The sequence below is a fragment of the Anolis sagrei genome, chromosome 6 (genome assembly GCF_037176765.1).
Source record: "Anolis sagrei isolate rAnoSag1 chromosome 6, rAnoSag1.mat, whole genome shotgun sequence".
Taxonomy (NCBI): Eukaryota; Metazoa; Chordata; class Lepidosauria; order Squamata; family Dactyloidae; genus Anolis; species Anolis sagrei.
This window is the reverse complement of record NC_090026.1, coordinates 60,184,494-60,199,733: the sequence shown is the minus strand read 5'-3', so window position 1 is coordinate 60,199,733 and position 15,240 is coordinate 60,184,494. Positions and strand designations below refer to the sequence as shown.

At 42.1% G+C, this 15,240-nt stretch overlaps 1 protein-coding gene across 2 annotated transcripts in view; it reads left to right on the top strand.

The window, feature by feature from the left end:
• Positions 1–2,776: 2,776 nt before the first annotated feature.
• Positions 2,777–15,240, top strand: part of TPPP (tubulin polymerization promoting protein) — a 74,629-nt gene continuing 62,165 nt past the window's right edge. Inside the window, exon 1 of one of the 2 annotated variants that reach the window (XM_060781472.2) lies at positions 2,777–2,880. The gene's annotated coding sequence lies outside the window, so the exon portion shown is untranslated. Of the gene's footprint in view, positions 2,927–15,240 lie in introns of both variants that reach the window. The other variant, XM_060781471.2, reaches the window with a different exon arrangement.

The window sequence follows — 15,240 nt, the reverse complement described above, 5'->3', positions numbered from 1 at the left end:
CTAAATAAAACTGGATCCTTGATTCATCAGAACTGCTCTTCTAATTTGTCCCAGGGAAAAGAAAGCCTTCTTCATATCCAAAGAGGTTTTGTAGAAGAGATCTGGCAAGTAGAGGAGGGGCCCTTTCTCTTCCTCTTTGTGTGGTTTCATAGAATCATAAAGTTGGAAGAGACCTCATGGGCCATCCAGTCCAACCCCCTGCCAAGAAGCAGGAATATTGCATTCAAAGCACCCCTGACAGATGGCCATCCAGCCTCTGTTTAAAAGCTTCCAAAGAAGGAGCCTCCACCACACTCCGGGGCAGAGAGTTCCACTGCTGAATGGCTCTCACCGTCAGGAAGTTCTTCCTCATGTTCAGATGAAACCTCCTTTCTTGTAGTTTGAAGCCATTGTTCCTTGTCCTGATCTCCATGGAAGCAGTAAACAAGCTTGCTCCCTCCTCCCTGTGGCTTCCTCTCACATATTTATACATGGCTATCATATCTCCTCTCAGCCTTCTCTTCTTCAGGCTAAACATGCCCAGCTCCTCAAGCCGCTCCTCATAGGGCTTGTTCTCCAGACCCTTGATCATTTTAGTCGCTCTCCTCTGGACACATTCCAGCTTGTCAATATCTCTCTTGAATTGTGGTGGCCAGAATTGGATACAATATTCCAGGTGTGGTCTAACCAAAGCGGAATAGAGGGGTAGCATTACTTCCCTAGATCTAGACACTATGCTCCTATTGATGCAGGCCAAAATCCCATTGGCTTTTTTTGCCGCCACATCACATTGTTGGCTCATGTTTAACTTGTTGTCCACGAGGACTCCAAGATCTTTTTCACACGTACTGCTCTCGAGCCAGGCGTCACCCATTCTGTATCTTTGCATTTCGTTTTTTCTGCCTAAGTGGAGTATCTTGCATTTGTCCCTGTTGAACTTCATTTTGTTAGTTTTGGCCCATTTCTCTAATCTGTCAAGATCGTTTTGAATCCTGCTCCTGTCCTCTGGAGTATTGGCTATCCCTCCCCATTTGGTGTCGTCTGCAAACTTGATGATCCTGCCTTCTAGCCCTAAATCTAAGTCATTAATAAAGATGTTGAACAGGACCAGGCCCAGGACGGAACCCTGCAGCACTCCACCTTAAATGGGTCACTTTGGGAGCCATTGCTGTCCAAGACTGTTGCCATCATGGAGGAGCTGCAGGATGTTCACAAATTTGTCAGGGCACCCGATTGCAATGCTCTCTACGTGGGGTTGCCTCTGAAGACTGCCCGGAAGCTTCAATCAGTCCAACGTGCGGCAGCCAGATTGCTAACGGGGGCTGGGTACAGAGACCATACAACCCCTCTGCTACGCCAGCTCCACTGGCTGCCGATCAGCTTCCGTGCACAATTCAAAGTGCTGGTTCTGACCTATAAAGCCCTAAACGGCTCTGGCCCAGTTTACCGTCCGAACGGATTCTCCCCTATGAACCATCAAGGCTATTAAGATCTTCCGGGGGGGGGGGGGCGGGCTGCTCTCGGTCCCACCACCCTCACAATCACGGTTGGTGGGGACGAGAGACAGGGCCTTCTCGATGGTGGCTCCCCGGCTTTGGAACTCCCTCCCACTAGGGGTCAGATCTGCCTCCTCCCTCCTGACATTCAGGAAATTGCTAAAAACCTGGCTCTGGAAGGCGGCATTTGAGGACTGAACCTAGAACCTTCCCCTGTGATGAATTATGATGAACTGTGACTATGAGCATGACTATGACCAGGACTGGATTGACGATTTGGCTTAGGAAACTGTAATGATGATGTTTTTACGGTACTGTATTGTACTATTTTAATATGTAATGATTTGTACTTGTTGTTCTTTTATATGATTGTATTTTATATATGCTGTAAACCAACCTGAGTCCCTCGTCGAGGTTGAGAAGGCCGGTATAGAAAATCTCTAAATAAATAAATAAATAAATTTTTGGAGGATGGTCCAGAGAGCACTGCAATTCACTGTGTCAAATGCCTTTGCAAGATCAATGAATGTAATGTACAGAGGGTGATTTTGTTCCCTGCATTTTTCTTGGAGCTGTCCTGCAGTGAATATATTATTAACAGAGAAACATTGGGGATCCCTCCAACGGGGAGAAAAACAGAGAAACGAATAAAGGAAACAGGGGCGGTTTTTCTTCCTTCTTCTATCCCTGGAGCGCTTTACATGGCAGGCCGCCCTCGAAAACGAAAGTGGAACTAGCCAGAAGTTGAGTTGTTTTGTAAGAAACCAAACCAACCACTGGACTTCGCTTGGTTTTAAAGGAGGGCGGGGGAGCGGGAGAGAGAGCGAGCAGGGCGCCTCTGTGGGGCTCAGGAGGACCGAGGAGGGGAATAAACTTCCTCAAAACAATAATGGGAAGGAGAAAAACAACAGCACTCGACCCCACTCACCTGACGCCCCCAATGAATGAGGGAGACAGGTGAGAGAAGCTCCCTTTTCTCCTCAAGGCGCGCTCAATCTCTCAGGGCTGAGTTTTGCGACTCGTGCTTTCCGCCTCCCGCGAGGCTCTGGACGCGCGCGCGCGCGCGAAGGGGCCAGGCGTCACCTGGGGGGCACCTGCGCCTTTCCCACGGAGGGGGGAGACGAGCCCTGCCCTCCTTTCTGAAGGCGAAGGCTTGGCCATGTAAGGAGGCTTGGGCGCTGGGCTCGTGGCGTCATCGGCGGAGGCGTGGCCTCGGGGCCTTGGGGGGCGGGCTCCCAGCTGGCTCTCGGCCAATGGCGGGAGGGAGGGGCGGGGCCTGTCAGCTGGGCTCCTCGCCGCCCGGCAGCCGCGTCCTGCTTTGCCTCTTTCGCTGTCGCGCGCCGGGCCCCCGGACTGCCAGGAGGACTGGGAAGGCACGCGCCAAGGCCAGGGCGGGAAGCCTGAGGTAAAGGCACGGGAGGGAAGGCAGGGAGTTCCGCAGGCGCCGACGGGTAAGCCTCTCTCTACTAGCCCTCGCCTCTACTAGGGAGGCCCGCTGCTGTTTTACAACAGTTTACAACGCAGACAAAACATGACAGGAGCAATGGGTGGAAGGGAGGGGTATGAAACACTCTTGGCCCAATAGCAGTGTCAGTGTGTAGTGGATTTTGGACCTTGGCATTACTGCAAGGAGAGGCAGGTACTTCTTCTATTATTTGTTTATTTATTTGCTCTATTTGTATACCGCCTTTCTCAGCCCCTAGGCGACTCAAGGCAGTTAACAGCAACATTTCTACTACTACTACTACTATTTTAGAATGGCATGTAGAGAGGACCATAAAGGTGTATTATTATTATTATTATTATTATTAGAATACCATGTAGAGAGGATCCTAATGTTGTCTAATCTTTATTAATATTATTGTATTAGAATTGCATGTAGAGAGGACCATAAAGGTGTATGACTATTATTATTATTATTATTTTAGAATGGCATGTAGAGAGGACCATAAAGGTGTATGACTATTACTACTACTACTACTACTACTACTATTATTATTATTGTTATTTGAATACCATGTAGAGAGGATCCTAATGGGGTCTAATCATTATTAATATTATTGTATTAGAATTGCATGTAGAGAGAACCATAATGGTGTATGACTATTATTATTATTATTACTATTATTATGTTAGAAGGGTATGTAGAGAGGATCCTAATGGTGTCTAATCTTTATTAATATTATTGTATTAGAATTATTTATTATTTATTACGGGTTCTTATACCCCGCCCTTCTCACCCCGGAGGGGACTCAGGGCGGCTTACAAAAGCAAGGCACCATTTGATGCCCGCGTCACAAAACAATCAATACAAAATTACAAAATTATTACAATTTCATAGTTAACAGCAATTCATCCACTATACCAATAAAATCAATAAAATCGATATTAATATTATTGTATTAGAATTGCATGTAGAGAGAACCATAATGGTGTATGACTATTATTATTATTATTACTATTATTATGTTAGAAGGGTATGTAGAGAGGATCCTAATGGGGTCTAATCATTATTAATATTATTTATTAGAATTGCATGTAGGTGCAATTCATACCATAAAGGTGTATGACTATTATTATTATTATTATTATTATTATTATTATGTTAGAATGGTATGTAGAGAGGATCCTAATGGTGTCTGATCATTATTAATATTATTGTATTAGAATTGCTTGTAGAGGAGACCATAATGGTGTCTGGTGATGATGATGATGATGATGATGATGATGATATTAGAATGGTATGCAGAGAGGACCCTAATGGGGTCTTCTTATCATTATTATTATATGAGAATTGCATGTAGAGAGCACCATAAAAGGTGTATGACTATTATTGTTATTATTATTATTATTATGTTAGAATGACACATAGAGAGGATCCTAATGGTGTCTAATCATTATTAATATTATTGTATTCGAATTGCATGTAGAGAGGACCATAATGGTGTCTGATGATGTTGATATTAGAATGGTACACAGAGAGGACCCTAATGGGGTCTTTTTCTTCTTATCATCATCAACATCATCATCATCATCATCATCATCATCATCATTATTATTATATGAGAATTGCATGTAGAGAGCACCATAAAAGGTGTATGACTATTATTATTATTATGTTAGAATGGTATGTAGAGAGGATCCTAATGGTGTCTGATCATTATTAATATTATTGTATTAGAATTGCATGTAGAGGAAACCATAATGGTGTCTGATGATGATGATGATGATATTAGAATGATATGCAGAGAGGACCCTTATGGGGTCTTCGTATCATTATTATTATAATATAAGAATTGCATGTAGAGAGCACCATAAAGTGTGATGATGATGATGATTATTATTATTATTATTATGTTAGAATGGTATATAGAGAGGATCCTAATGGTGTCTGATCATTATTAATATTATTGTATTAGAATTGCTTGTAGAGGAGACCATAATGGTGTCTGGTGATGATGATATTAGAATGGTATGCAGAGAGGACCATAATGGGGTCTTCTTCTTCTTATCATCATCATCATCATCAACAACACCATTATTATTATTATTATTATTATTATTATTATTATTATATGAGAATTGTATGTAGAGAGCACCATAAAGATGTATGATGTATGATGATGATGATGATGATTATGTTAGAATGGCATGTAGAAAGGATCCTCATGGTGTCTGAAGATCCCAATCCTCTTGTTTTCAGAGTGCTGTGCTCCTCTGCAAGCTCCTCCTGCCATTTCCTTTCTAGAGCCTTCTCCCTTGCCTTTCCCCCCCTAGAAACAAGCCTGTCTTTTGGTAGATAAACACCCCCCCCCCCCTGCACCTGACGTTTGAGGCTGTTCCCAAGCCAAGTGTCAGGAGATACTGGGCGCACACAGGCATTATCTCCTTAAAGGATAGCATCTGAGTGATTGTGTGTATGTGCGAATGTGTGTGTGTGTGTGTGTGTGGGGGGGGGGGGTTCTTTACATCCCATCTATCAGCGGCTGGTGTATCTTTAGGTCTGTCAGTGTTATGTAATATTCTGACAACTGGAAGTGGTGTTCCATTTTTTGCCTGCATGTCTTAGGGTTTTCTTTTCTTTCCCCCCTTGGATTGTGCACATCTTCTCTTTGGGTGTCTGTTTTGCTTCTCAGGAGACTGTCAAGGCAGATCGGGCAGGAGCAGCAGCAGCAGCTGGGAAGCCTTCCGCAGCTGTTTCTCACCACACTTAGCAAGATCGAATCCATAGGGAAGCCACTGACAGCTGGATCCTTCTAGAGGGTTCCCCCCTTTAATCCCCCCTCCTCATTTCATTCCGTTTATCTAAAATACTTGAAGAAGCCCCTGTCTGGAGAGAGGTTGCTCTCACTGGATTACTTCAGTCTCACTGGCTGATTTCATTCCAGCCAGAATGAGAGTGAACAATGTTTACACATTTCCTCTGTGTGCTGTTGATGTCTGTGCGCTACACGTGATCTGGGTTGCAAGCCTCAACCCATTCATTCTACGTCAAGCCCATTGCTTTTCAGAGAGGCTGCAGTAGGGTAGATCGGGAGGACTGGGGAATACATGGAACATTAACATGAATAAGAAGCAGTGCTTAGGTCCCAAGATGAAAAACAGTCCCCCTCCGGTGAAATCAATGCTCTAATCCTGAATATTTGGCTTTCACTCCTCATTAACCCAAGGTTCACAAATGTGTATGATAAAACATACAGGCATCCTCCTTCCTTGTGGCTCATTGAGGGGCATGGTGGTTACTGCTTTCCAGTATTGTGACCATTGATTAGAACCATGGAACAAATACACGGGTACAGTTGGTGTTTCAGTTATCAAATTCATAATTTTAAACAATCAATAACAACCTACATTTTCTGATAGTGTATTTGATATTTTGAAAGGCCATTTCCTTAACAAGATTTATTATTAACTAGCCGTCCCCTGCCACGCGTTGCTGTGGCCCAGTCTGGTGATTTGGAAAATAAAGTGTTGGTTTCTAATATATGTAATTTCTTGATGCTTGTGGCTAAACAGTATTCCTTGTTGTTTCTTTGTCAGTGTTGTTGTGGAGATTGTCTGGTTTGCCTCCTCTGGAACATGCAACATATCATTGTTCTTCTTTAGGAGTCCCTTTCAAATCTATGATACTCTATCTGTGTGTGTGAATCATATATATCTATGGCTGGATAGCTCTTTGTCAGGAGGGTTTTGATTACATTTTTTGACCTGAAGAGAGTTGGACTGGATGGCCTTAAGTATTTTCTGTTGGTCATGGGTGTTCTGTTTGGGAACTTTGCTCCAATTCTGTCATTGGTGGAGTTCAGAATGCTCTTTGAATGTAGGTGAACTATAAATTCTAGTAAATACAACTCCCAAATATCAAGGTCTATTTTCCCCAAACTCCATCTGTGTTCATATTTGGGCAAATGGAGTATTTGTGTCAAGTTTGGTCCAGATCCATCATTGTTTGAGTCCACAGTGCTGTCTGGATGTAGGTGAACTACAACTCCCAAACTGAGGGTCAATGCCCACCAATCCTTTCTAGTGTTTTCTGTTAGTCGTGGGAGTCCTGTGTGCCACGTTTGGTTCAATTCCAGCATTGGTGGAGTTCAGAATGCTCTTTGATTGTGGGTGAACTATAAATCCCAGCAGCTACAACTCCCAAATGACAAAATATTTTTTTGTGTGTGATGGTCACTCCTTGGGTTAGTAGGTGTCTCGTGGCTAAATTTTGCAGCAGTTCGTCCAGTGGTTTTTGAGTTATGTTAATCCCACAAACGAACATTACATTTTTATGTATATAGACTAGCTTAGGTACCTGATGTTGTCTGAGTTAGGTATTATGTTATGCTATTTATGAGAAATAGTCATCTGGTTTTGGATTTTATGAATGGTCCCATTAGAAAAACACATGGTTCTTCGGACGAGAGCAGACTACAACTCCCTTCATCTATCTTTCAGTCCCCCGAATCCTGCCAGTATTTTAGTTAGATTATGAAGGGTATGTGTGCCAGGTTTAGCCCATATTCATCACTGGTGGAATTCACACAGGTCTCTGCATGTGAGCAGATTACAACTCCCATCATCCTCTGTCAATCCCCCAAAACCACACAAATGTTTTAATTTAGCATGATAGGTATGTGTGCCAAGTTTGGTCCAGATTCATAATTGGTGAGACTTACACTGCTCTCCGGATGTGGGAGCCGTCCTGGAAAATACATAGATCGATAGATATACAGATACATATTTTCACTTTCATTACCTACATGGATTTGAAAAATGATTGTATTCTTCAATAGTTTAAGATAGCCACTCTTTCCCTGATAGAATGCCCCTTTTTTCGGTTTTGGAGATATAAATGCAGGATACATAAATAGGACCCTCAAACAGCTATCTTGCTTCTTACTCATTAGATGTAAGAAAGCCTGTTCCATTAAATGGGGCATACCATTTCAGATTTTAAAGAGAAGATGTGGTATGATGTATGTAGGCATTTCCTGAGAATTTTTTTTTTCTCTGAGTGAAGTTCATCAGCAAACTGGAGAAACCCTTGACATGGAGCAGAGTGGCAGTGCTCATTTAAAATAAGGGCTTCCTTCATAAGTTTCCCTGCAGAGATACTGCGGTGGCCATTTTTAATAGGGACACCCTATTAAAAATGGCTACTGCAGTCTCAACAGAGAAGCGTATACAGAGAAAAGCCCTTCTTTAAAATGACCATTGCTACTCCACTCCACCTCAGTCAGCTAGAATGGCTTCCCCAGGTTGCTTCTGAATTCTGTTCTGGCTTAAAAAGGAGATGAGGAAGGAGAGAAGACTGCCTTTCTTTCTGTGGTTTGGGAAAGGAAAGGGTAATGGGGTGGGAGCCCTTCTGTGCTCTTTGTCTTGTCACTGCCACCATACTTGGTCCCTGTTGTCCTTTACGTATGTTGGCCCCTGTTTTTGAGGGTAATTTTTAATTTTAAAAAATTCAACCCCTCCCCCCAAATTTTTCAGGATAAAAAAACCTGGTTTACTCATTAATTTTAACTGGTTAACCAATTCCCCATGCTAAGTCTATGAGACACAAAAAATTAAGAGTCCCTCCAGAACTGCAAGCACCAGTCTAGAGGGGGGGGGGGATTAGGGGTCCAACCCCCCCCCTCCATTTTTCTGGCTATGGCCCTGAGAGGAAGTCACAGATAAAAAGGGTATAAGTAGTCATCCATGGCCTGAAGGAAATCAGTGAGATTTAAGTTACGGAAATTTACTGATTTCAGTGAACTTTCTAGAGTATTACTAACTCTAGAACCAACCCTGAATCTTAATCATATGATCACAATGAAAATCATAGTAGCTGCCATCCAGATGAGTATAGTGATTTACGTGCTCTTACAAATAATATTGAAGCATAGTAATTGTCTATTGTGTTAGAAAGACAATGGTTTTTTTCAGACAACTGAAGAGCAATACCACTCAGGGATCTTTGCTTATGCCCATCTCACTCTTTTAGAGGTCGCTTGATGGTATGTAGGTTTTTGTACCACTTCACTACAAAGGGTTTTTACGAGCTTCTAGTAAAGAGGTTCAAAAACCTACAGACTGTTTGACTGGAGGAAGTGTTCCAACAGGAATGAATATGCAAAGCCACAAGGAACTAATAGTGATAGCAGTTGTAACACTTTAAATTGATGAAAGCAGCTGAAACACACCTTTGATCCTCCAGTTACATTGTTTTCAGATCAGTGAAGGTGAATTAAAATGCTTACAATTGTACATCTGTCTTCCATCATAGTACTTTCACTTTATTTAGACTTTTTTTTTATTTTCATGATGTAACAACTGTAAGCACTTTTAAAATGAACATCCAAGTAAGACTAAGAGACTATTTCCACAAACCTGTATTAAAGGGGAAATCTCATTTCCCCCCGCTTCTTATCACTTACAATTATTATAAGAATAATTTAGGACAACTTAAATCCTTTGCATTTCTGCTAAGAAAAACACATTGAGCTGAATAGGTCTTACTCCTAAGTGGGTGTTTATAGTACATGTTGTAAGCTGTTGCAGATATTATACATTATTAATCGAAAGCATGTGAGTCTGAATATTTTCTTTAATATATGTAGTAATGACTTTGGTTTCTACAACTGATGAGATATATTTTTTAAATAAAAGTAACACATGAAGGCTGCTTACAGATATTGTTAGTACAAGCTTTAAAATATCATAATCCGCACTTCCATACTGTCCACTAGTGCATGAAATAGCCACCTGCAGGCCTGTAGCGAGGGGGGGGTTAGGGGTTCAAACCCCCCTGAAATGTTTCAGATTTTTTTTTTTTTAAAAAAACTGGTTTACTCATGAATTTTAACTGGTTAACCAAATCCCCATGCTAAGTCTATGAGATGCAAAAAAATAAGAGTCCCTCTAGAACTGCAAACACTATCACAGGCAAATGTTGACAATTTATTCACTTGCAGCAGTAGCCATTTTCCAGTTTATTTAAAACTGTACAGGGGACCATGAACCATTTTTCTTCCTGTTTTTGGGGAGCTTCGCTTTTTTGCAGTGTTGTTGTTATTCATTTGTTCAGTCATTTCCGACTCTTCATGACTTCATGGAGCAGTCCACGCCAGAGCTCCCTGTCGGTTGTCACCACCCCCAGTTCCTTCAAGGTCAATCCAGTCACTTCAAGTCATCCATCCATTTTGCCCTTGTCCATCCAGTCATCCATCCATCTTACCCTTGGTTGTCCCTTCTTCCTTTTTACTTCCTTTTCCCCCAGCATCATTGTCTTCTCTAAGCTTTCCTTTCTTCTCATGATGTGGCCAAAGTACTTAATCTTGGCCTCTACTATTCTTCCCTCCAATGAGCAGCCAGGGTTTATTTCTTGAAGTATGAACTGGTTGGATCTTCTGGCAGTCCAAGGCACTCTCAGAACTTTCCTCCAGCACCACAGTTCAAAAGCATCTATCTTCCTTTGCTCAGCCTTCCCTATGGTCCAGCTCTCACATCTGTAGGTTACTGCGGGGAATACCATTGCTTTGACTATGCGGATCTTTGTTGCCAGTGTGATGTCTCTACTCTTCACTATTTTATCAAGATTTGTCATTGCTCTCCTCCCAAGAAGTAACGTCTCCTGATTTCCTGCCTGCAGTCTGCGTCTGCAGTAATCTTTGCACCTAGAAATACAAAGTCTGTCACGGCCTCCACGTTTTCTCCCTCTATTTTCCAGTTGTCAATCATTCTTGTTGCCATAATCTTGGTTTTTTTAATGTTTAACTGCAACCCAGCTTTTGCACTTTCTTCTTTCTCCTTGATTAGAAGGCTCCTCAGCTTCTCCTCGCTTTCGGACATCAAAGTGGTGTCATCTGTATATCTAAGGTTGTTAATGTTTCTTCCAGCAATTTTAACCCCAGCCTTGCATTCATCAAGCCCCACACATCGCATGATGTGTTCTGCATACAAGTTGTGTTCTGTCGCCACTGGGTCCGAACAAAATGTCTTTATTCTATAGAACGCACACTTTAAACCCAGTGGGAAGCCGGAGTGCCCGAAGAGAGATTGTTAGAGACTTCCAAAAGTAATGGGCTTTAGAGTCTTTAAAAGTACAACAAAGTCTTTATTAAGGAACAAATCTTCAAACAAAACTTCACGGCTTTACTATTCAAGTCTTTAAGAGACTGGCACTAACTTGGTTTGACTGTACTATCTCATAAAGAAGAACTCTTTATAATCCCTCCCAGGCCGTCCATCACCTAGGCCTCGCTGGTCTGGGTAATACTGCCGATCCCCAAATGCATCTGGAAACCAAGTAACCTACCAGACGAAGCTAGAAGATGTTTAGTTGGAATTCTGTGGTTCTGAAGTGATGTCCTGTGGAAACTTCAGGGCTGTTTTCCCCTCTGGTGCTGTGAGGCTGAGAGGCTGTGAGCTCTCAGCCAGAGCCTTTGGGACCTTTTCCTTCTGTTTCCCTGGAACTGGATGGTCAGTGGATGACCCCTGGATGGTCGCTGGATGGACCCCGGATGGCTGTTTCTATTTCCCCGGAAGGTTTGAGGAATGAAGCCTTTCTACGGGACTAGCTGATCTGCGTCCTATAGACTGGCTTCCTTGTGTGACTGAAAATAGGCCCCTTCCCTCCAAAAAGCAAAAAGGGGGTGGGACCAGGGATCCTAACTATAACTGGCAGGTGGCTTATCCTATAAATGCAAATTATAACAGGAAACCCCCTGCTGCAAAATCCCAAGCATGGGTTTGCACACAAACATATAAACACAGCAAATAAATCTGTAGCTCCTGGAACAGCTGTTCCAGAACAAGTTGAATAGGTTGGGTGAGAGGATACAACCCTGTCGTACGCCTTTTTTGCAGGGTTAGGAGGAGAAAACTCTGTTTTAAGGCAGTTTTGGTCCATTTGGATGCAAAAGACTTCTCAAAAATTGCCTCTTCAAATTAAAAGGATTTTTTTTTTGCTAGGCCTGGGCCTGAAGAGACCTTTTGGGTATCCCGAGAGCTACATGCGTCTTGCAGGCTATGTTTTGTACACCTTTTATTTAAAGGAGAAACTCTTAATCTTTTTTATCTTAACATAGAAAAGAGAAAAGTGGAAGGTGGATTTATGCAGTTGTTCATGTAGTTAAAAAACCCTCCTGGTTTCTTTTACATCTGAACTAGGTCACTGTTATTATAAGGTTAAGAGAGGATAACAATTTAAGCTTCCTTGATCTTCGTGTTGTATACCTGGCAGATTGTTCTTTGTTGTGAATATAATGAAACAATAGTGCTACTTTGCTCTGGAATTCTTAACCTCCTTCCTTCATCCCAATTACTTCATTTTTGTATCAAGAAGTAGCTATGAACTTGGAGAGATATTTTCATATGTTTGAGATTCATGTTACAGATTTGGAAAGGCACCAAGGTGCATGAGATTATAGTGTGTAAGAAGGAAGGTGGATTTACATCTGGATATGTGATACAACATGTCAGCACAGGGGATTTTGTGGGCATTATGTTTGCAAATCTGATTGCATATCTAATGCTTTCTCTATGAGACTAACTCCAGTTTGATCAGTTATCATTTGTCTAGCTTCTTCTGAATTATTCTGTGTGTGAATGATTGTGGTGCTGTAAATGGCTACTTTATGTACCATGAATATGTGATTGAATATCTAAATTTTGTTTTTTTGGAGTGGGGTGTGAACATATCTAGTGTAGGAAGGCAATTTTGCATCAAATGACTTTTTTGGGGGTGATTTGCTTTCTTGCCAAAAAAACTGTCTATATAGCATGCCCATACATCTAGACAACTTCATGAGAAATATTTTGTGTGAATGAGGAAAAGATAGAAAGACTGACAAATAAAAAGCACTCAAACATACAAGAAAATTCTGGAAAGTTTGATTTGGCAGCAGGTGGTAACCTGGCCGTATTAATTAATTTAACCCCTCATCCAGTCTTTACTCTTAATTTGGGGCAATGTTCTACTGAATGCAGTTGAATTAATCTTGATTCAACATGCATGAGATTCAGATGCACAAATCTTTATATACACATCATTGAGAGTGATGTCTTGAGTTCCATTTAAAAAATCTGTGTTATTCTTTAACCAACTGCAGCTTTTAATTTCTATTTTCTGAATCATTTAACACCACTCTATATTGCAATATAGGAACCTTGACCTCCAGATGTTTTCCTTGTCAACTCACAGATGCCCCAGCTACCATAGCCATTGGTAAGGCAATTATGGAAGATGTAGTTGAAAACATTTAGAGGGCAAAGGTTCCCAGCCTGTGCTGAATTAGCACACTTCCAAAATCCAGTGCAAAGACCACGTCAGAGTCTAATGATGACTTCTCCTCCTGCATCTAGATTATAGGCTGCTGAACAATACTTACAATTTCAGGCAGTCCCCGAGTTACAAACATTCAACTTACAAATTACTCATAGTTAAGAAGGGAAGTGAGAGAAATCTACACCTAGGAAGGGAAATTCACTCCTGAAAGATATATATGGCTGGGGTTACACTTAAAAATGCACCTGTTCTGACTCGCACACAAATTCAACTTAAGAACAAACCTACATAACCTATCTTGTTCGTAACTTGGGAACTATCTGTATTGTATAGCAATAATCCATACATCTAACTCTAAAAATGTAGGGATGTGACAGAGGATTAAGCACTCAAGTTGTATTTAACAGCCATTTAATACAAAACAGAATCTCTGCTGTTTCTCTTATGCCTTTAATTGCCTCTGAGCCCCAAATGACAACGCAACAGCTGTGCAGTACCCGGAGTCATCCTGGAATACTGTTTTGAGGTCACTAAAAGAGCCAGTGAGGCTTTTCTTAAGCAGCAATTGTGGGGGTTTCTTTTTTTGCAAGCCTCGGGAATTGCAGAGCCAAGCATGCGAATGCTGATTGTTTCTGACACTGTTAAACTACAATAGTGGAGTGAGATTGCTGTTCTTCTCTAGTACAGTAGATATGCTTAAGCCCATCGTTTTTTATGCTGAAATCAACATGGATCCTATACATCAAGGGTCTTCAAACTAAGGCCCGGGGGCCGGATACGGCCCTCCAAGGTCATATACCCGGCCCTCGCTCAGGGTCAACCTAAATCTGAAAGCACACAACAACTACAATCCTATCTCATCAGCCAAAAGCAGGCCCACACACCCACTGAAATACTAATAAGTTTATATTTGTTAAAGTTGTTCTTCATTTTAATTATTGTATTGTTTTATGTGTTTTTTGCACTACAAATAAGACATGTGCAGTACGCACAGGAATTCATTCATGTGTTTTTCAAATTATAATCCGGCCCTTCTACAGTTTGAGTGGCTGTGACTTGGCCCTCTGTTTAAAAAGTTTGAGGACTCCTGCTATACATCTTTTGCATTAAACTTTCTTCTGTTAGTTTTCTAATAAATGCACTGTTTTGTCATGTAATTTAACTGTGCGAAATGACATTCGATCTTTCCCAGTGTGGAATCCCTTTGATCTTCTGGGGCCAGTGATGACACAGATGACTAATTGTTATTAATACTCATTTATCCTTATTTATTATTTATTTATTTATTTGCTTTATTTCTATACCGCGTTTCTCAACCTATAATAGGTGACTCAATGCGGTTTACACAATATTAATTACCACAACAATAACAATTAAAACACAGCATACCCAATAACAAACACACAACCATTCATACAGTGCCTCGATCGCAACCAAGATCCAGTCTCATATCCTTATACCGTTCCTATGTTCAGTTTACCGTCATTCTGTGTACAATTGCGCTGATTAGCCAAACGCTTGCTCAAAAAGCCAGGTTTTGAGCTTCTTCCTAAATGCCAGCAACGAAGGGGCCTGTCTGATGTCGCTTGGTAGGGCATTCCATAACCGAGGGGCCACCACCGAGAAGGCCCTGTCTCTCGTTCCCGCCAACCGTGCCTGTGACGCAGGCGGAACCGAGAGCAGGGCCTCCCCGGACGATCTTAATGTCCGTGTCGGTTCATAGGAGGAGATGCGTTCGGAGAGGTAGGTGGGGCCGGAACCGTTTAGGGCTTTGTAGGCTAATGCCAGCACCTTGAATTGTGCCCGGTAGGGAATTGGCAGCCAGTGGAGCTGGCTCAACAGAGGAGTGGTATGCTCCCTGAGAGCTGCTCCTGTTAGCAACCTGGCTGCCGAGCGCTGGACCATCTGGAGCTTCCGGGCAGTCTTCAAGGGCAGCCCCACGTAGAGCGCGTTGCAGTAATCTATGCGGGATGTGACCAGAGCGTGGACTACCGTGGCCAAGTCCGA